Genomic DNA, 22766 nt, shown 5'->3' on the forward strand with positions numbered 1-22766 from the left:
AAATTCAGTGGCTTAAAATAACTCAAATGTATTATCTTACAGCTCTGGAGGTCAGAAGTTTGCACAGAGGCCTCGCTGGGCTAAAATCGAGAGCTGTGCTCCTTCTGGAGGCTCAAGGACAGAATCTGTCCTTGTCTCTTCCGACCAGACAGGCTACCGGCTTTCCCTGGCTCCACGTCCCACCCTCTGTCTCCTTCTCTTACTACATCTGACCACCTCCCGCCTCCCTCTTCTAAAATCCCTTGTGGCTGCATCTGGGCCACCCTGATAATCCAGAAAGATCTTCCCATCTCAAGATCCTTAGCTGAATCATATCCTCAAAGTCCAAATTGTAAAGTAAAACAATCAGAGGTTAGGTCTCAGGGATTAGGATGTGAGCATGGGGTGAGGCATGGGGGCTGTTATTTTGCCTGTTACAGGGCCTGCTTGCCATTTTTTGAAAAATAACTTAAAAAATTAGCTCAGGTCTATTCATTTCTCTGTCTCGTAAATTAAAACAACCTGCTCCCGTTTATATTTAGCGTCAGTCCAAAGGAAATTCGATATAAAACAAATAATTCGTTATTAGACTAGTTCATCATTTGGGCCTTGGCTGAACTTGTTCACTGAACTAAAAGGTGGTTGGCAAATTCGTTCGTTATTTCGATTTAGGCTGTGTATCGGTCTTTAAAAACCATTGAGGTATTTGACAAATTTAAAATAGAATGAATAAAATTGAAACCAAAAATAAGACTCCGAGAGATAAGCAGGCTTCACCAGGCACCTGCAGATGGCGACTGGGGACACAGCCTCAGGGTGGTCTGGCCGCTGGTCCGTTATGGTTTGGGTTAAAAGAGGAGCCCATTCTGCTTCCTGGTCGTGTGGTCAAGGACACACCTATGCCCAGGCCGGGGGTCTAGGGGGTGTCTCTGTACATCCAGGTGCCAAGACCCAGGCTCCCCTTGTGTGTCCTCAGGCCTCCACACCTGCATCTTGAAACCTGTCTGCAGATAGTCCCAGCTTCTCGGGTCCCCTCTTCCTCCCTTCTGTCCTACAGGCAAACTCCGTTTCACCTCCTCAAGGCTCCCCCTCGGGGCTGCTCTAGCTTCTTCCTCAACAGTTTCCCCCGGAGTCCCCATCCAGAGACTGGTAAACATCCCCCATTGGGCGCCTCCTGGCCTCCTCACCTGGACCGAACCTCCCCGCGGCCTGCACCTGCCCTCCATGCTGCTTGGAGGGGGCTCTCTGTTCTTCCAAAGCCCACAGGTAGGGCTGGAGGCGGGGCTGTGGGAGGCCAGCATTCTCAGGGCTACACGCAGATTCCAGACTCTTCCTCTCTGAGCCCCCACCTTGGAGCCACCCCCCAACCCACACCTGCCTAGAGGCTTATCCTGAAGGTGCAAGAACAGAGTCCAATCCTGCGGGGGCTGCCTCCACGCCCCTCCCTTGCAGCTGGCACCCTGGCTCCCTGTCCTCAAGCCAACCACAGGCCCACCCGCTTCTGCCCAGGTGGGCCCGCCATCCCCTTACTGCAGGTGACCCCGGGCAGCCTCCCCAGGCATCCGTCCACCCGGCGGCCCCATTGCAGTCCGATGCTCCGAGGTGCGCCCCATCCCCACCCCGACTTGGCGACCACAGGGCGAGGCTGCAGCAGGTCACGGGGGCACAGGCTTCCCTGGGCTCCAGCCCCCGCTCAGCACCTGCGGCCTGGCAGCTATTCTGATCCCCGGTGTGGTGCTGTTTCAACCTTTCCCCGCCCCCCAGATGCCACCTGCGGTCTCTCTGAAGCCCCCGCATCCAGCCTCACAGAGAAAAGCACACGATGGAGGCTCACCTGCCTCCACCCGGGAGACTTAGGTTCTTGTGCGCACGGCACATGGCACTGCCGGTCTTTCTTTCCCTGACCAATTTTGCTCCAGCTCCGTGAATGCCTGCCAGGCAAGGAGCGTACACACATGCTTTATTTTATTTCATTTATTCACTTTTAAAGATTTTACTTATTTATTTGAGAGACAGAGAGAGTATGAGCAGGGTCGGGGGAGAGGCTGAGGGGGAAGCTGACTCCCCACTGAGCAGGGAGCCTGACTCGGGGCTCGACCCCAGGACCCCAAGATCATTGCTCAAGAACTGAGCCCCCCCCCCCAAAAAAAAAGACCTGAGCCCAAGGCAGACACTTAACCGACTGAGCCACCCAGGTGCCCCACACATGCTGTATTTTAAAGGTACTTCACCTCTCCGTTCCTGGGGTCTAATGCATGGTGGGACTGAGCACATGACTGCTGTCCTGCCAGCCGAAGTCATATTATTCTCAGATGTCACCTTCCTTGAAAGGAGATAATGAGAAATAACCTGCTTTGTGTTGTTCGTGCATTCATGCAAAAACATTTCTAGGCCACCGGCTGTGTGTCAGGCACTGCAGTGGGTCCTGGGGACCCTGAAATGACCAGGATGCCATCAAAGATGTAGTGTAGCCTCGTGATGGTGTCGTATGGTATGTGTGGTAATGTTTCAAACTCAACTCTAATAGGTTTCCAGAGATAAAGGTTTTCCATGATCCTTTATGGAACAATGGCCCAGGATCAATGGTCAGTCCCAGGGGACCCTGCCATAGCTCTCACTGTAATGCAGGGATGACTCAGTCTTGAATTTCTCCGAGGAAATCACTGTGTCCCGAGCTCCTTGGCCTCAGGCCCACGAGCATAGTGGTATCATCACAGAAGCCTCGTTGGCTCCTTCAACACCTGAATGGGGGATGTCTGGCCCCCACTGGTCACAGCTTGGAGAGAAAGAGCAAGAAGTAAAAGGAGAAACCCACTGTGGGATGGCCCATCCTAGTTCAGGGGGCTCCTGTCTCCCTCATCCAAGTGGGCCCTCCTGGAGAGACCTTGGGTTGAACACTCACAGAGGCGTGTCTAACAGGCTTTTTGCATCTAGCCGGAGGGTCAGGCTTCTCTTAGGGATCAGAAATTCCAGGGCCATGGCTCCGAGTAGAGAGCAGCACTGGGGTGCTGGAGGGGCAGCGTCTGCTGACCTCTAATACACCGGAAACACCGAGAGGTCACCGTACCTGGAGCTCACTCTCAGCCCCAAAGAGGCAGAGTGGGTTAATGAACACTAAGATCTAGAGGCACAGGGTGGGGGTGAGGGGGGGAACAAGATCCCAGGTCACTGCTTCCAGCATGCACAGGCATGTCCTCTCCTCACCTCCCCCATTAGGCATGTGGTAACTTCGATGAAAGCAACAGCTAGTGTCTACATTAATAGAAGTTCGTAATTGCAGGTCCCAGCTGCGATGGTGAGCTTTGTGTCAACTGGGCCAGAACGTAGTACCCAGTTAGCCCATCAAAGATGAATGTAGGTGTTGGGGTGAGGGTAAACACCACCCACAATCACTCTGCCTTTAAGTAAAGGAGATAATTCTCAATGGTCTGGGTGGGCTTCATCTAATCAGGTGAAAGGCTTTAAGAGCAAGACTGAGGTTACCCCGAAGGAGAAGACATTCTACATCCAGGCAGCAATACCAGCTCCTGCCTGAGCTTCTAGCTCTGCAGGTGTTGGACTCACCGGCCCCCCAACCACGCAAGCCTATTCCTTCAAGTGAATAAATGAATACGTTTGTTTCTTGGCACATAAAGGATAATACTGTCCTACTAGGTGTTTCACTGGAGGGCCTCGACTCCTTCAATGCTAAGCCTATAGAGCGTATGATGCTAATGCTTCCTTTTCTACATCGTTCTGTTTTTCTTGCAGTTACTCATGGTTTGGTTTAGGTTTGCCTGGCTTGTGACCTACCTAACACCCATTTACCCCTGACTCCCCGGGGTGCACAGCTCTCCTCTCCTACCACTTTCTTGGTACTACTGTGCAAAACCTCAACTTCCCTCAGAGGCTGTGCTCTGGGCCCTGCAGGGCTGGCCTCCTGGGACCCCCACCTTCTCCAAGACCTGGGGCATCCTCGTGGGCTGCCTCTCCTGAGGACCCCCTTCCTGGATTCACACCATCTCATGCCTGTTTTCCTCCCTTGGTTCAGCAGAGCACGTCTTCATCGCGCCCTGACCAAAGGTGACCAGAAAATAATTTTTCCTAAATCTTTAAGATCTGCAAAATGTTCTTTTCTCTCCTCTGACGGAAGGGTGGAGGATTCTGGGCTGGAAACCACTTCTCCTTGGGGATTCGAGGGTGTTGCTCTGGGCAAGTCCTCAAACATTCTGGTTCTGGACCCCCTGTGAGAGAGCTGTCATCTGCTCCCTGAAAGCCACTCTGGGTTCCTTCGGTCCACGGGGCTCTGGAATGTCAGGACGCCAGGCTCAGGGAGCGTGGGAGTGGGGCTACCTGGATCCACCCAGCCGGGCACTGGCCGTCCTTTCATGTGGAAAGTCGGGTCTCTCAGTTCCAGGACCGGGTGATCCTCTGGCCTCCCTTCCTCTCCCCTTTGGAATTTGCATTATCTGGACAATGGTCCCTTTGGGCCAGTTCTCTAATGTTCTCATCTTTTATCCTCTTGATTTCATCTCTTTTCTTTCTGCTTTGCTTTCTGGGAATAGTTTTCAACTTTCATTTCAAAATTTTTATCAAGTATTAGCTTTCTATCTGCCCCCCCACTTTAAATTCCAAGATCTTTGTTGTTACTCTCTTACCTCAATTTTCTAAAACTACTTGTGAAGCACCATATTTATATTTCATGGGAGGAATAGCTCTTCAGTCCTTCCGGGGATTTTGATCGCTTTATTGATTTATTGTAACTTTCCGTCTCCGTGCGCATCCTAACAAGCCAACCCGACACCCTGTGCAGGCGGATGGGGCTTGTGGTGGGGTGGTCCGTGTGGGATGCTCAATGTGGGGGATGCTTTCCCGCATTGTTTCAGATTTCCACACTCCAACAACCTCTTTCCTGGAGGCTGAAAGCCTGAGGTTCTGGAAGCCACATGGCAGAAGCAGGATGCAAGTCCACTGACTCCCCTGGGTGACTTGAGGACCCTTGACCTTGACCTGGGAAGTGCTGCTTCCCCCTCCCATCCCCCCGCCAACACCCATCTGTTTCACCCTCCAGTCTTCTGCTTGGGGGAGGAGGGGTCACCGGTCTGGGGTCAGGGGAGCAGGGGAAGGAGGCTTGGGGGTCTCAATACTGTGATTGACTTCCATGCCTTCATCCTGTGTTTGACCTGCCCTCAGCCCTCTTCCAGAGTCCTGGGTGCCCCCCTCCCTGAGCATCTTGGCTCCAATCCAGCTGCCACTTGGTTTCCCCACACTTTAGGATTTAGGATTCTCCTCTTTTTGTGGCCAGTTACACCCGGCACCTGTGCTCCTCAGCATTCAAATCTCTCTGTTTGCTTATCTTCTGTTGCATTCGCCCTTTGCGACTCATGATTAAGGAATAGAAGAACCAACCAAGGTAAAGACCCTCCCTGTTGTCTCAGTGGGCTTTCAGAAGGGAGCCAGAGGTGCGTGTGTGTGTGTTCGATTCTTGGACTCTTATAGGGTGCTTCTTCCCTCAAAATGCTTTCGTATGTACCCTTTGCAACCCGTGCCCTGGAGCTTCCAGCTGGAGGCTGGCTTCCGTAAGGATACTCCTCCTGGGGGGAGAGCACTTTGGGTTAGAGAGTCAGTCTAGGCATAAGGGACTGCCCTTGCATGGGGAGGCCCGCAGTGCTCGGGTTCCACAGCTAACATCCAACACCTCTGCTACGAGTGTGTCTCCCCCAGGGACTGGCGCCTCAATCTCATCCCTCAAAGGGAGCCTCCTCTTAGTAATGGAAGTGCCTCCTCCAGGTCATGTTCATGGAAGCTGGATTCCCAGCAAATCATTTGTACCCCTTCGCATCATGACTGGAGAGAGCTGGGAGGACTTCAGTTCGCCAGCTGCTTCCATGCAGCCGCCAACAACTTGCCCCACGCCACTTTCTGCAGTCACCTAAGGGGGTCAATAGAGAAGCAAGGAGCCCATTGGACATATGTTTCATAATTTTCATTTGAAAAGCTGTAGAGAGTTTAAAAAAAAAAACAGCATATAACTTCCATAAAATAAAACTCATCTATCTTAAGTGAACAACTCAGTGAGTTTTGTGACGACCGCGTATGGTCATGTAGCCACAGCCACATTCAAGACACAGGATGTTTCCATCCCTGGAAAGCACCACTGTGCCTCGTTGGGGGTCTCTCTGTGCTCTCATCTCCCGTCCTCCATCCTCAGGCAACCCCTGACTGCTCTCCCTCACTACAGCTTGTCTTTTCTAGATAAATAGATCATATAATTATAAAGTCCGGCTTCTTCCATTTAGTGTAACGTTACATACATTCTGTGTATCAGAAGCATGTTCCTCTTTATCTCTGGGTAGTATTCTAGTGCATGGACGTATCACGATTTGTTTTTCCTTGCATCAGCTGAGAGACATTGGAGTTGTTTCCAGTTTCTGGTGATTATGAATAAAGCTGCTACAAACATTTTTTAACACTTCTTTTTTTTTAAATTTTTATTTATTTATTCATGATAGAAAGAGAGAGAGAGAGAGGACAGAGGCAGAGACACAGGCAGAGGGAGAAGCAGGCTCCATGCCAGGAGCCTGACGTGGGACTCGATCCTGGGTCTCCAGGATCGTGCCTTGGACCAAAGGCTGGCGCCAAACGGCTGAGCCACCCAGGGATCCCTGCTACAAACATTTGAATACATTTCTCTGCATGTTCATATGTTCTCTTTCTCTTGCACAAATACCCAGGAGCAGACTTGCTGGTTATATGGTAAATGTCCCTCATGCTTTATTCCAGAACCACAGAGTGTACAAGGTGTCTAGGTGATATACATGGCTGGCTGTCCACATCTAAACTAATTAAAATGAAATAAAAGTGAAAAGTCAGTTCCTCAGTTGCAGTGGCCACCTGACAAAGAGCTCCACAGCCACCCCGTGACTAGTGGCCACCATGCGGAATAGCGCAGATAGGGAATATTTCCACCAACCCGGGAAATACCCTTGGACAGCACAGGCATCAAACCTCACACCTCGAGTTTCAGAATAGAAATTTTTTCATTGATTTGGACAAAAGGATTTATGAAGGCCGCGAGTAGTCTTTCTCACCGTTGTCTGCATAAACGGGAACATCCTTGCCAAATCTGCTTGCAAGTGGAACACTCCCATCTTGTATTCATTTTGCAAAACTAATGTTTGGAGCAGCCCAAGGACCAGAGAGTCCGACAGCCTGAAGGAATTATTGTTCATGTCCATGTGGAGCAGCCACCCACGGAGCCCCAATGTGCACCCCACACACCAGCCTTGGCAGATTCCTGAAAGCAGCTGCAAGACCCAGGGACCCTCCAGAATGGAGAGAGGGCTCTGCTCATAGCTGGGATAAAGCCACCAAGCCACCAAGGTAATGTCATGTCACTGTCTCAGAAATGAGCTCTATCCGGTGCTTCTCAGTTGGCCTCTTCACTCATCGGTCTTTAAAACAAGGGCATGAAGCCCAGTTGATAGAGCTTAGGTCACTGGTGGAGCCTTGAAACTCTACGTTTCAGGTTCCAGCATCCTTAGAGACCCCTTGGATTGAACACATAGAATTTCTTTCTGACCACAGCCCAAATAGGTTTGTTTCACCTTGGCTTTTCCATATAGGGGGGTTTGATTTCCTGGCAGCTGGGGCTAATGGTGGGGAATCTGGACTCAGGACAATCAGGGGCATTGACTGTGGGCATGGCTCAGTCCCTTGTGTGTGGTCTTTCTCAGAGCAGGGGAGGCACATCACATAAGAAGGGGGTTTTGTTACCTCTGGGGTGATGTTGCATTTTGTGAAAGAAAGTATTTTAACCACCAATTTGAACAAAGCTGGCAAAACAATAGTCCTTCTTGTGGTCTTAGCCATTAATCTTCTTTTATGCAGGGGGGAAAATCAGATGCCTCGGTGACGTCATCGTTTGGCTAGGAACAGAACCAATAGAACCAAAGGACACCATTGTTTCCCTGACACGGTGGTTCAAGAGGAAGCTACGCTTGCTTTTTCTTTTTTTCCAGAAAGAAGAGGGGCACATCTGCAGCTGACCACCAATAAACATGGCTGGAATCTTAACATTGGGAGAATTTGCCGGAATGTCTGTCTTTGTGGAAGTGATTCAACATTTCCAAAGAGGCTCCCCCATCTGTCATCTGCTTTCTTTTCAGCCCCAGATAAAAAGAGCTCAATTTTTTTTTATGGTAAGTCTGGTGGAATGTTGGGTTTTTTTTCCCCCTTCCTTCTATTGTTCTTTTCTCTCCTCACCTTTGGTAGACAAAGTCATTTAGAGCAATAAAACAATAAAGTTATCTTATGAAAGGTGGTCAGTATTAGCTAGGGGGAAACGTGTCACGTCTGCAGATACTTTTCACGAGGAAGCCGAATGGCCATAACGAGCCTGTTTTTTGGGAGAAGCCTAAAGGCTTGGCTCTGCCCTCCCAGGCTGATTCTGGGAAATTGAAATCTCCATGGCCTTGTGAGGGAGGATCCCTGGGGAGAAGTGAGGGAAAGAGAAGACATGGGCTAGAAAAAGGGAGGGGTACTAGACCTGACAGTGAGGGACTCCTAGACGCCTGTCAGGATTTAACTTTGCGTACACCAGATGCTACCTCGATGACGAAACACAGTTCACAAAATGGGCCACTAGTGTGACTATTTATGCTGTTTCTACATGTCCTTGTTGAGATTGCAGGGCACGCCTGCCAGGTAACAGAACCGGCTTTCAGTAGATCGATTGCAAAAATGACCCCGATTTTCCACTCCTTCCCATATCCATGCCTTTTGCAGTGTGGCTTCACGCTATTTCTGTCAAGAGTTAGAGGATATCTCCTTATCCCTTGAATCCAGACTGGTCTTTGACTTGCTTTAGCTGATGAATGTGGTGGAAGTACCTAAACCTAGGCTTCGAGATGTTTTGGGAACTTCTGCTCTTTGGCTTGGACCTCTGCCTTTACTGTGAGAACATGTTGGGGCTAACCCGCTGGAGAATGAGAGACCACACGGAACAGAGCCCAGTCTTCTTGGCGGAGACCATCGTAGACCAACTAGCCTCCAGCCGGCTTGCAGATGTACATGCAAGCTGAGCCTGGCCAGCCAAACCACAGGTCTGTAAGAGGTAACACATGACTGGGGAGCCTGGTGGCACAGTCAGTTAAGTGTCTGACTCTTGATTTTGGCTCAGGTCATGATCTCAGGGTCGTGAGATGAGCCCCACGTGGGGCTCCGTGCTCAGCATGGAATCTGCTGGAGATTCTCTCCCTCTCTCCATCTGCCCTTCTGCTCATGCACACACACACTCTCTCTCTCTCATTCTCTAAAATAAATAAATTAAAAAAAGAAGTATCACATGATTGCTTTTTTAAGCCACTAAGTTTTGGGGTGGTTTGTTACACAGCAGTAACATAGCTGGTAACTCTTTAGAAACCGAGTCACTTAAGGCAAAGAGATGACACGTGACATAAGATGAGAGCAAAACCCAAACAACTAGCACTGGCTTGTTGTGCAGGAGCTGTGGTTACTGACAAAGCAGAGCGCTGCAATGAGTTCTCCTCCTCACTGGCACAAGGGCCACGAGGCACCCCAACCGAACTTCCTATGGAGCACCTTCTCCAGATCCCTCAGCTCGTCAGCTCCCAACTCAAAAGCCAGCATGCAGTCCTCACAGACAAGCCCAACTGCGAAAGCCAGCAATCTCTGACCTCGTGTTACATAGCCGGTCATCTGCAAACTGGAAACTTAGAGTTTACTGTAAGAATGCTCTCCTTTCTGTCCTGTTCACGATGTCAATGCAAGGATTTCCTCCAGGGCGAAATTCTGGATTTCCTTGGGTCTCCTGGTAGGAGCCGTGATCACCTGTGCTGACAACACAGGAGCCCAACATCTGTATATCATCTCTGTGAAGGGGACCAAGGTACAACTGAACAGACTTCCTGCCGCTGGTGGGGGTGACATGGTGGTGGCCACAGTGAAGAAAGGCAGGTGGGAGGTCAGAAAGAAGGGACATCCGTAGTGGTAATTCAACCGGAAGTCATACTGGAGAAAAGATGATGTGTTTCCCTATTTGAAGATAACTCCTGGGTCATAGTAAAAAAAAAAAAGAAAAAGAAAGAAGAAAGAAAGAAAAGAAAGAAAGAAAGAAAGAAAGAAAGAAAGAAAGAAAGAAAGAAAGAAAGAAAGAAAGGAAGGAAGGAAGGAAGGAAGGAAGAAAAGGCTATCCCAGGACCAGTTGCAAAGGAATATGCAGACATGTGGCCCAGGATTGCTTCCAATGTTGGCAGCATTGCTGGCTTATTTGGTGCGTTTGTTGAAAGAAAGAAAAGAAAGAGAGAAAGAGAGAAAAAAAAGAAAAGAAAAGAAAAGGAAAGAAAAGAAAGAAAGAAAGAAAGAAAGAAAGAAAGAAAGAAAGAAAGAAAGAAAGAAAGAGAAAGAAAGAAATGGAAAGAAAGAAAAGAAAGAAAAAAAGAAAAGAAAAGAAAAAGAAAAAAATTAAAAATTATTTAACTTTTAGCCACTGGGTGGCTCAGTCAGTTGGGCATCCAACTCTTGGTCTCAGCTCAGGTCATGAGATCAAGCCCCATGTAGGGCTCTGGGCTCAGCAGGGAGTCTGCTCGGGATTCTCTCTCTCTCTGCCCCTCCCTTTGCTCATGCTCATTCTCTCTCTCTCTCTCTCTCTAAAATAAATATATATAGGGGACACCCCATGGCTCAGTGGTTCAGCGTCTGTCTTTGGCTCAGGTCATAATCCCGAAATCCTGGGATCGAGTCCTGCATTGGGCTCCCCGCTGGGAGCCTGCTTCTCCCTCTGCCTGTGTCTCTGCCTCTTGTCTGTGTGTCTCTCATGAATAAATAAATACATATTTTTTAATAAATAAATAAATCTCTTAAAAAAGTATTTGCTCCTCCCCCAAAATAGAATGCTACTTCTTTATTCAAGCAGACGCAGAGCAAAAATCCCCTCACTTTGAGAAAAGAGCTGCTCTCGTTTTGGTGTCCGTCCTTTAAACACGGCCCGGTGCACACAAGCACACACACACAGCTCTCACGGACGGGCTCCTGTGACACAAGTGTATGCTTATATTTTCTACACTGACATCACATGCCCATTGGCTGTCATCCATATGACAATCCAACGATTCTTTTTAAAAGGAATTTTAAAAATTAGGGAGAGTCCAAAGTCGGATCTGAAAGTCCTCCCTCCTCGTGAATCCCTTTCAGCTCCTTTACCGTCACATTACCCCTTCGTAAGCTGGCTTTATGTCCCGTGTTCTAGAATGCTGCTTTGTTTTCCAGTGACGTCTGTTTCACTATCCGATCCTTCTGCTGAGGTTCTTGTTCCAATATTGGCTGTTGGTGTGGTTTATTGCTTTTAATTTCCAAGAAGCGTTTGTCGGATTGATTCACGGCGGCCTGGCCCTGTGTAATGGGCGGTATTGGTTCGAGGATATCAATCGGGCTTCTACAGGACTTCTCTTTCTTTCCTTTTCTCCCCATCTTTCAAAATATATTCCAAAAATAACTGATCAGTTAGAAAAATCGGATAAGCAACCAGGCTACATTTTACACCCTCTCACTCCGTAAATAATCCCTGCTACTTTTCTTTCCCCCCGTATTTCTTTTTCTTGTGTTAACCGTGTTTCCTCGCGAGTCATTCGCTGTTGTTTGCCACTTTCTGGCACGTGGCTTTCCTTCAATGTCTTGGGATCCTTGCCTGTGGGTTTGTATTTATGAATGAAGATCTGGATCCATCAGTATTGACTGCTGTTGTGAGCATCCTTCACAGATGGGAAGGTCCCTGTTTTAATTCTCTTGTCACGGCTATTCCCGGAGTGCAACGTTTGGCTGCATGTTTGGGGGCTGGGCATGACCTTGCCTGCAAGGGGAGTGCGACCAAAGGGGCATTCTCTCCATTTCTGGTGGACGGGGAAAGGGACTGGAGATTCTCTTTGGTGGAGAAAGATGGAATTTGCCCTGGGAGCAGAGTGGTGGGTGTACGTATCTCAGAATTGCTTGGAAGGTCTGTTAAAACGACTACCTGGCCCCACTGGCTGTGTTTCTGATACAGAGAGATTGGGGTAGGGCCTGAGAATTTGCATTTCTTTCTTTCTTTTTTTAAGATTTTATGTATTTGAGAGAGAGAGCGCACACAAGCAGGGGATAGCAGGCTCCCCGCTGAGCAGGGAGCCTCATGCAGGGCTCCATCCCAGGACCCTGGGATCATGACCTGGGCCAAAGGCAGCTCCTTAACCAGTTGAGTCACCCAGGAGCCCCAGAATTTACAGTTCTAATGTGTTCCCAGTGACTGCTGCTGCTGGTCCAAGGTTGGTACTTTAGGAAATCCTGAATCGTAGGATCTCACTGAGGTATGAAGACTCCTGGCTGTTGACCCCTCTGTGCTGTGACGTGGTGGCCAGAAGCTGCTCCAGACAGGACCTCAGTCCTTTACAGTCTTGATGTTCTGAGGACCACAGACCCACAGCAAACGTGTTTGCAGTCCAGGCCTGGGGCTCTTCCAGAACCTGGTTGCCACCCCCAGCCCCAGCCTGCTCCCTACGCTGGGGAGGTCCCTGAAACAGTCGTCCCTTCACTCCTCCTGCGGCTTCTCGGGCGTGAGCTGCGTGGTTTCTGACCAAGCTTGGACCACTTCCGTCCTATGTACTGTGCATCGTTCAGGGATTTTCAAGAACTCCTCAACTGGTGTCGGTTTTCCTTTCCTGTTTTCCAGCATTGCCAGGACCTCCGTCTCCTCCCTCCCTCCTTCTACTTAACTTTTAATGTGGTTCTTTCTCCACATATGTGAAAGATGAAAAAATAAAATAATATAAAAATCCTGCTAATAAGTAAATAAATAAATGCACCACTAAATTTTAAGCGCTTCTGTTATTTATTTATTTATTTTTAAAAATTTTATCTATTTGAGAGAAAGAATGAGAGGGAGGGAGGGAGAGAGAGAGAGAGAGCGAGCGCACAGGCAGGGGAAGGGCATAGGGAGAGGGAGAAGCAGACTCCCAGCTGAGCAGAGAGCCTAATGCAGGACTCGATCCCAGGACCCTGAGATCATGACCTGAGTCCTAGGCAGACGCTTCACCAATTAAGCCACCCAGGCACCCATCTACTTGTCTTATTTAATTATTTCTTGTTGTTTAAATGAGATCTGGGGAGGATGGGAGGTAAAGCTGGGGTTCAATCTGCCATCTGGAGCTGGTGCTCCCCCATGATCTTGAATAACATCTCATCCTAACGTCTATGTTTTCATTCTCAATACTCCCAGCTATCTAGTCCTTCCCGTTGTACTTTGTTTTCTAGATAGCTTTGTTCATGCCACACATCCCACTTCACTTCGGGAATCCACCCACAAATAAGCCATGTCTATATATGTCAATGGAGGCCAAGTGGATATAACAGGACATAATCTCCATGGTAAATCCCGCAAACCTTTAAATCTTGAAGACACAAGACAGGATAGCGGGTATTAAGATCTGCCACATGGGAGGATAGAGTTTTGTTCATTTTGTTCATTTATGGGTGAAGCTTTACCTTGGGTTTAGCCCATGCCTCCAATCCTTAGATCTTGCTGCTTTTCTTGTGTCTGCACACTCTTCCTTCTGCCCCATGATGGCAAGCCTGGGCCACGTTTGGATAAGTTTCTAGATGCAAGTGATTTACAGGTGGGGATCAGCTATGTTGACTTAGTTAATACTCTTCTATGTGAGGAATGTGCGTGGAAGTGGAGAATAGGGATTTAGAATGCGGGAGTCTCTGTGGCACAGCTCTGGCCCTCTCCGGCCAGCACCAGGGTCTTCTGAGCAAGCATAGCAGCAACGTCACCAGGCAGAGCTGCGCACCTGCCCCTGGGAGTGGGAGGGTAGGATGTCCCTCCAACCGCTTCTGGCCAGGTGGGGTCTTTGAGTTGGTAAGTTGTGCCCTATTTTTAAAAAGTAGGTTTATAGTTTTTTGGGGGGAGGGAGCAGGAAGCAGGTTTTAAAGGAAAGAGAAAGCTCAGCTAGGGGTGGACGGGTCTACACCTGTGTGGTTTATCTGTGGGTTTGCAAACTCTGGGCATCAGAAACCTGGAGTCTGTGCCAAGGGTCACGGGGATGGAGCACTGGGTCTTGCCTGAACCCTCCCTGGGCCGGGCACACCGGAGAACCTACCAAATGAGCGAATGGACACCAGCTACCATTTCTTGCTCTTTAATGTCTTTGTAAATGAAGAAAAATGTGCAATAGACACGAAAGGCCGTCTCTCCAATCTTACATCCCAGACGCACCCACCACTAGCAGGTAGGTACTTTTCATTCCAGAACTTTCTATGCATATAAACGTGCTCTGTCACTCTCTTTCTCTAGCCTATTAAATGCATATTATAGACATTTAGAGCCATAATTGTACAGCATTCTTCCCATGGTTACAGAATCATCCTTTGTGTGGATACAGTGGGTCCTAACTGAGGACCACTCAGGTCAGGGCTGTTCTTTCCCATCGTCAACATCGTGTGAGTGCATCCACACAAGGAGCGGCTGGCTCAGAACAGTGAAGCATTTAGACTGGGTAAACAAGGCCAAAGGGCCCCTGCTCCTGCTCTTTTAAATCTTAGCACTTCAGGTGTGGCCCTTCCTTTTTTTTTTTTTTTACAAGATTTTATTTATTTATTCATGAGAGACACACAGAGAGAGGCAGAGACACAGGCAGAGGGAGAAGCGGGCTCCATGCAGGGAACCCAATATGGGACTCGATCCCGGGGCTCCAGGATCAGACCCTGAGCAGAAGGCAGATGCTCACCCCTTGAGCCACCCAGGTGCCCCTTCCTGAGGCCATTCTAAAATCACCTGGCAGGCCGCCCCCACCCACTCCTGCTCCTAGAAGGCCCACTGGCTCCTCCACTGGGGCTCTGTCCTGGGTTTCTGCCCTCAGTATTCTTTAAACATCAGGATTTGAAGTCGACCTCGAAGCTCCAGCCCGTTTCCTTTGGAGGGCTGCCTCTGCCGCTGCCTTCTTCCCCGTCTGCTGTGTCCCCGTTAACAGCTAAGAATAGTCCTGGGTCAGTGCGGGGTTTGCCGCAAGATCCAGGTCTCCCTCGGAGAGCGCCTCCCCGGCACACAGGGTGCCCGTGGCCTGTTTGGCCTCTTCCCTCCACCCTAGGTTCCCACTGCCGGGTGGAGCTCCCCGCAGAGGGAGGGCTTAGGATTCTGGGGAGAAAGAACCTGTGCCGGCTGCTCCCCGGGCTGCCATCCTGTGGGCCCAGTCTCCGCCACACCACAGCCAGGAAGTGTGGGGGCCGAGGTCTCCCCTGGGGCAGGCGTGAGCAGGGCAAGAGACAAGCCCAGAGCAAGCCTTCTGTTTCGAATGGCTTCTGCAGCCAGAGGAAGCCAGTGTGCATGTGTGTTTTCTCATCTGCACCCTCCCCCTGCCTGGGCTGCAGGGGTCACCCCATTCTGTCCATTTTTTCATTCCCCTTGCGAAGCAAGGACTAGGGGCAGTGGTGAGCTGGTAAACGTTAACCAACTAGCTCCCTCCTGCCCCAGGAAAAAAGCTCTGATGAGCATTTACAGATTTCCAGGGTGTAAATATTGCCCCCACGGCCAATTGCAAGTTATCGACGTGACATCACTAGATCTAGAATTGGGAAGACAGGCACAGAAACCACCACGGGTGCACGGGGTTTCAGCCACACACACAACAGATGTAAATAGCCTCAAAAGCCCTGGTGTTAGTAAGAGAAACAGGCAGTGATGAGTTTTCAATATTTGTTACTTCTTTTTTAACACAACTTATTTCTAAGTTTATATGCTTTGATTTTGTAAAACAGCTCGGTTTAACAGCTGACTCAAAAAAATTCCTGAAACATTAGCAATTTGCTCCTCTGCACTGGTCCAAGCCACTGAAGGCCCCATACGCCCCTGAGTGGCTCTCGGAGTGGAGCAAATAAATGCCTGAGATCTGGCCTTTTCTTACACATTCCTGGGAGGCAGTTCCCCCACTTTCCTGCCCGGTCCTCGGGGGCTGAGTGGCAAGGCCTCTCTCAGCCATGATGCCCGACACCCAGATCTCAATTCTCCAATTTTCCCAAGTGGACTTCTGATCCTTTCTTTGTCTTTTTTTTGGGGGGGGGGGTAAGGGGATAACTTTCTAGAATGTTCTAGAAAGAACAATTCTGGGGGACAGTTGTCCTGAGTACCTCTCACAGAGGTCAGGGTGGGCCTTGATTCTAACAGACAGATCAGTTAGAACATATTCCTTGTTTCTGAGTCTCTAGAGTATCTGAGTAGAGAGCTCTTTGAGCCTCCGCAAAAGGAAACTAAGAGCCTTGGCCACCCTGACTCCTGGGGACGTGCTTCTCCGAGACCGGGATAGACACCCTGCAGCCAGAGAGCAGCTGGAAAAGATTCCAAATGCATTTTCAAAAGCGTTCCTTACATCGACTCTCCATTCTAGCTTTCAGCGAGAGAGCCGGAAGATCTCTTTCCACTAATTAGGAATTCAAATTCGGTTTTGGGATTAGATCCAAGAAACCAACTTCAGTCTTCAAACCGGCACGATACATAGACTCATCAGCAGTAAATAGAGAAGTCAAGAGCTGTGTGTGTTCCGCCGTCCTCCTTGGGTCAGCCTGCTGGTGGGGGGCCTGGGGGGTGTAGGCGTCGGATTCCCCCCACACCTGCCTCCGTGTTTAGCTTCAGGATGTGCAGCTGGCTTGCCCACACCTCTCACCCCACGCCCGCGGCACCCCACTCCCTCCGCACTCCCTCTGGGGTCATTTTGCACCTCCAAGGGGGAGCACAAGGGAGGAAACAAATGTGTTACTCCCCGATTACTAAAACGTACCCAAATATACACTCGCGCAAAGACGCATACACATACGAACACACAGAGACAGCCAAACACGCACGCACACACACACGCACATACACACAGGGTTCTTAATCTGTCTTTCTGGAAACCTCTCAGATGCCGAATTTCTTGCCTCTGGCCCCCCCTTCTTTCTTCTCCCGGCCTTGGCCAGCCTAACTAGCAGGGCTCCTGCAGCGAGCTACGCAATTCCACGCGAACACATCGCTGTGAATGGTTTGAGCCGTTCCTGGCTCGGGCGTCCGTCAACCCGAGGATCCGGCACCCAGTTATGATGTGCTGGGAGGGGGCAGTTCCCACCCCAGGGAGCAGCGCTCAGACACCAGCTGGGTGGCCCACAATTCAGCTCAGTTCTGACATTTGTCTACGTGGGGATGACATCAGGTCGCGTAGGTTGAGGGCTCCCACCCACAGGGCTGCCTGCCATTCCGGATACCAACGGTCAGCCCAGGGTGTCACCTGTGCTTCTCATGAACTGGCTGCAGATTGGGGGTTCCAACAACCCCTCCTTGAGTTCCATTCATCTGCTAGAGCAGCTCTCAGAACTCAGAGAAACAGTTAGTTAGTAGGGCACCGGCTTATGATAATAGGGTATAATTCAGGAACAGCCAGATGGAGGAGGTGCAGAGGACAAGGTGTGTGGCAGGGACATGGAGCTTCCATGCCCTCGGAGACCCCCACCCTTGCCTCATCTCCACCTGTTCACAACCCAGCAGCTCCCCACACTCTGCCCACTTGGGGTTTCATAGAGGCTTTATTACAGAGGTACGATTGATCAAACCACTGGTGGTCACACGGTGACTTCTCCCGGCAACCAGCCCCATCCTCGGGTGCTTTCCAGAAGTCATCTCAGGAACAAAGGACACCTTCGTGACTCTCATCACTTAGGCAACCCCAAGGGTTTGAGCAGCTCTGTGACAAAAACGAGTGGAAACCAAATACATATTTCTTCTTATACGTCACCCTATGGCAGCCCTCGGTGGGAAGGGGAGGCCGGCTGGGTGGCGCAAGGCCGTGTGCCCATCACATGAGGTCCCTTGTGCCTCACTTTCAGTGGTGTCTCTGATTCACAGCGGGGAGGTAATGGTGTGATCCCGGGAAGGGGAGGCTGGTGGAGCCTCATGTGAAGGGAGCACACACACACACACACACACACACACACCCCGCAGGCTGGTGTGGAATCAGCTACTACAGAAGAGAAGCTGGGAGAGCCCTGGCAGGGACCCGCACGCGAACACGGCACAGTTCACCTGCCTCCTGGTCGCATTTATTAAATCTGTTCAATGTCAGGGAAACACTCTTTATTAGCTTTCCTAATAAAGCCCCCGACTGATATTTACCATTCTTTATTTCAAAGTAAAATCTCCACGGAATGCTTCAAAGCCCTAGAAAGTTGGTTTCCCCTCCCGTCACCGCGCGTCACCGATGGCCAGTCCTTCCTGTGCTCTACTGAGTTCCTCACGTGTTCACGTGGCTCATGATTCAAGGCTCCAGGCTGCTTCATTACCGGACATTTTCTGAGCACCTGCTGTACGTCAGGTGCGTGGAGCGTTGGCCTGTCTCCCACACAGCCCTTCCACGACAGTGAGCGCCAGCTCCGTTCTGTGAGACCAGGCCCCAGAGGCTCACACAGGCCAACAGACATCCCCAAGCCCCTTGGATACACCTTGCTGGTCAGGAGCTGGGGGCTCCATCCCTGCAAGCCCACCCCACCTGCCTCCCCCTCTTCTGGGCGCCCCCTGCTCTGGGCCCTGCAAGGCTGCCCATACACTGCATCAACCTGGTGCTCTGGTTTGGAGGCTCAGCTAATGGGGCACCCAGCAGGGTGTTGGAGGGGGACAGGTTGGGGTATCCATACCCCCCAATCCTTCCCTGCAGGTCCCCTCACGCTGACTGTCACTGGTCCTCTCAGGACAGACCTCTTTACCAGCCCCTTTCTTCCACATCCTTGCAGCTGCTCCCTTTCCCGGCCCCACTGGGCCTGGAGATGCTGTTCTTCGCTCCTGGGTACCCGGGAGGCTCTGGGCCCTCTGATTCCCCCTCTCTGGGCCCAAACCTTTGTGAATAGCTCCCCCACTGCTTTACCTCCACACTGCTGCAGTAGCTTATCCCACAAACGTGGGAGCTCCAAGCAGCACTTTATTCTCTGACAGTTCTGGAGGTCAGAAGCCCAAAGTCCGTACCTCCAGGCTGCAGTCAAGGTGTCTGCACGGCTCTGGGAAGAATCTGGTGTCGGCCGGCCCTCCTTGGCTCAGGGCTGCGCACCTCCGCTCCCTGCCTCCAGAATGCCACGGCCTCTTCCCGCCTCAGCCAGGTCTCCATCCTCTTCCAAGGACACTTGCGACTGCATAGAGGACCCACCAGGACAATCTAGGATAGTCTTCCCATTTCAAGACCTTTATTGGCCTCTGCAAAGTCCTTGCCCTAGAAAATAACATTTGCAGGTTCCAGGGATTAGGACCTGATCTCTTTGGGGTTGTTATTCAAACGGCCACCTCGTTAAACCTTCCTCAAACCATCCCACTGTCTGCCCCTGCTAGGCCCTGACCCATACAGCCAGGCTCACAATCTAGGAAGAAGTGCAAATTCAGGCTGGGTAAGTCATCATGAGAACCTGCCTTTCAAGACCATTTATATGTTAATGACTCCCAAATGGACATCTCTGGTCCATTCCTCCCCTCTGAGTTCCAAGACCGTGTGTCCAGCTGACTACGTGATATTCCCATTTAGATATTTGCATTTCCATTTTGCCTCACAGGCATTTCAAATTTGGGTGCAAAACCCCATCTCTTTTCTTTCCCTGCCTCCCACCTGCTCCGTGCCCAGGCTTCCTGTCCAGCAAACAGCCCACTGCCCACTGGCTCCACCGAGCTGGAAACCTGGAAGTCCGCCTGGTACTGACATATCCCAGCAACCTCCCCACACCCGCCAAGCCATTCAGTGCACCTGAGCATTCTATCTCCAACTCATGACCGCGTCCCCGTAGGCTCCACCTCCAAAACGGATCTGGATTCTCGTCTGTTCTCCCCATCTCTGCAGACCCCAGTCCAGTCCAAAGTGCCGCCTTGCTCACCTGGACCACAATGATGGCCCGCTGGACGCCTCCTGCCTCCCCCCCGCCGCCTGTCTCTCCTCTCTCGTGCAGTCTGTAAGCATCTGGACGGAGAGTCCATAAACCTAGAAAACTGCCCCACAGCAAATCCGTCCTCGCCTTCACCCATCCCACTTTTTGCAGGCTGCATTCCCACCTCCACCCTCCTCATCGATATCCCCGTGCCTGGAATGTTGCTTCCCCCACGTCTTCACACGGCTGCTTGCTTAGTCTGGGTTATCCAGAGCTGAGCACAGTCCTCAACACAGTGGAAAGCCAGCGAGTGCGCCCTTGATGGGACAGGATCCTGATGAGACAGGATCTCGCAAAGGGTGAGAATACCAGGGCGGATGAGGGACAGCGGCCCTGGGTGGACTCCACCACGTGGCGGGCAATACGGACACCGGGCAGATCCAGGGAAGCGGGTCCCATGAGCTCCCCGGAAACAGAAGGGCCTTCTGAGTCCTGAAGTCATTCTGGACTGGCCATCTGTGCCTCCTGGGTCCCACGAGGGATGCCCACGAGGGATGCCGGGACGAGAGGCGTCTGGTCTGTAGGGAACTTTCTGTCTGTGTCGTGTCCCGGCTCAGGGTCACTGGAGGGGTCTGATTAGCAAAGGGTCGCATCACCATCGTTGGTACGTGTCACGTGACTGGGGGGCCCTGCGTCCTTAGCTTGCCGTTCAGGTCTGCTGGCATCCCCCCCAGGGGCAGTGATTGGCAGCTGGAAGAGGAAGTGCAGATTCCTGCTGAGTGTCAGAAAAAGGCAACCTGAGATCCGGGATGAGTCACAAAATAAAAATAAAAATATCTGCATGGACAGCGAGCTGAAGAAGCACAGGAGCACCGTAGAAAAAGCCGCTGTGGTGGCAGCGATGTCGGAAGCGGTTCCTGGCCACACCCCCGATGCATCAGGCCCAGAGTGGGGGCTCCCGGGCGGCCAGGGGCTGGAGGGGCGTCCGGGTGGGGCCTGGGGCTGCACTGGGGGGGCGGGGGAACCGGAATCTGGGGGACCAGCAGCCGCAGGGTCACCCACACTTTCTGACTCTAAAACGACCCTCAAGGCTGGGCATAAATCACTGGGCTTCTCCCCTGCGGTCACTAGATGTCACTGCAGGAAAAAATCTGACCTGAAAACAGATGCCTGGGAGCGAGGTGTTACTGTTTTGCATCCAAGCGGTGGCCTGGGTGACAATGAGCAGCAAGTGAAAGAACTTCCTTCTCGGTGATATCACCATCGGCGCCCCCATAACCATCAGGGGGCCCCCAACAGAAGATGTTGTCCCCCCTCCTGCTCCCGGGAAGGGGAGCAGCTCTGCAGGGGGGGGGCGGGGGTGGAGACTCTGGGGACCAATGCAGACTGACAGCTGACAGCACCGGGGAGGCTCCAGGAAGCCCTGTCTGCTCTCCCTCGGAATTCCAAAGCCCCGACCCCAAAGCCACTTCCCCTACCGGGGTCCCCGGTGCTCACCAAGGTGCGACCTTGGGCCAGTCGACAGAAGCGGAGCCCAGAATCTGGGCGGGAGTGTGTGCCACCGAGCCCCGCAGGCCGGAGCCCCGGATGCGGGCAGGACCCTGGGGGGCGGCCGGGGGCAGAGGTCAGCGCCCTCGCCAGGCTGGTGCACGTTCCGGGCCACCTCGGCTGACTAGCTGATGCTGTGGCCAGGGAGGTGCAGATCCCCCCGCCTGCGGTCACTGCACCCCTGACCAAGGTGGTACAGGGGAGCCTTGGCCCAGCTCCCGAGCTGCCAGTGCCCTTGAACTGCCCTCTGGCTTTTCACAGCCAGCTGCCTTCCCGCCTCTGGGGAGGGGGTGTCTGGCTGCTGCAGCCCCAAAGACCTTTGCATATTGGAATCATGGGCTCACTAAAGTCCCCAGGTGTGACCCTTTGGGGATATTAGCATTTGAAGGCCAGCTTCTTCTCCAGTTGCTTCAATGTATGCAAGCGGGAGCACAGAGAATTCTAGACCTGGCTGCATCCAGAGCTATGAAAACCAGGCATCTTTCATGGGCAAGGCCTTGGGCAGGGATTTCCACGAAGCCCCGAGTGCAGCGGGGAGGGGCAGACCCGGGAGTGGGGGCCACCAGGCCGGCCTCCTTGTGGAGACATGCTGGTGGCTCGGGCAGGGCGCTCAAGCAGCTTGCCAGGAGCAGTTGTACCCGGAGATGGGAAAAAATTACAAAAAGACAAGAGACATATGTTCTGAAGACCCAGGGCCACACCAGTCCCGCCTGGATCACTCCAAGGCCACGCAGGAGCCTCGGGCAGCGGGGCAGGAGAGACGGGAGCGCTTGGCGCCACACAGGGTCACACAGGCCGCTCCCTGCAAACGAGGGCCGGGACCCTGAGCCACGTGGCCAGCCTCTGGGGACAGCCCTTCAGGACCTGCTGTAGTTTTGCTTCTCTGTATTTTCATTCTTCTACAAAAAGCATTTGTTATTCGTATTATTTTAAAATTGCAAACGCATTGTTTGGGCCTGCTGCGCACAGAACAGCAAGCTGGTTTCTCTGCTACTTCAAGTGTTAGTTTTATTCCACGCTTTCATTGTTACTAAATGTCGATTAAATTTATTTGTGCCAAATTATCCACACTGGCTGTTGTTAAGACAGCATGTTGTAGGCCTCATTGCCCACGTGCATGAGTGATGAGAGCACGGGGCGCGCGCTCACGGGGAAGCCTCCCATCCTGCCATGGGACTGCCGTCAGACTGCCTCTTGCCGCCGAGCCTCAGCCTGGCTTGCCAGCTGTCACAGTTCAGGGAGCCTTGAAAATCATGATGGGAGAGGGGGGCCTCAGCTCAACCCTCAGCAGGAAATTTCTCTCTTCAGAGCTGCTGGGTGATGCTCTTCACTGCTCCCCATACCCCCATGAC

The 22766-nt window shown here is 51.6% G+C and overlaps 1 long non-coding RNA gene and 1 pseudogene across 1 annotated transcript; one reads left to right on the forward strand and one right to left on the reverse strand.

Moving 5' to 3' along the window:
* Positions 1–8804: 8804 nt before the first annotated feature.
* LOC140616242 (uncharacterized) lies at positions 8805–11214 on the reverse strand. Its single transcript, XR_012016787.1, has 2 exons — positions 11182–11214; positions 8805–9064 (listed from the first exon to the last, which is right to left on the reverse strand). It is a non-coding gene; the product is annotated as an uncharacterized lncRNA (long non-coding RNA).
* Positions 9404–11016, forward strand: LOC140616556 (large ribosomal subunit protein uL14-like; annotated as a pseudogene).
* Positions 11215–22766: the final 11552 nt, after the last annotated feature.

The sequence above is a fragment of the Canis lupus genome, chromosome 24 (genome assembly GCF_048164855.1).
Source record: "Canis lupus baileyi chromosome 24, mCanLup2.hap1, whole genome shotgun sequence".
In the NCBI taxonomy this organism is placed as follows: Eukaryota; Metazoa; Chordata; class Mammalia; order Carnivora; family Canidae; genus Canis; species Canis lupus.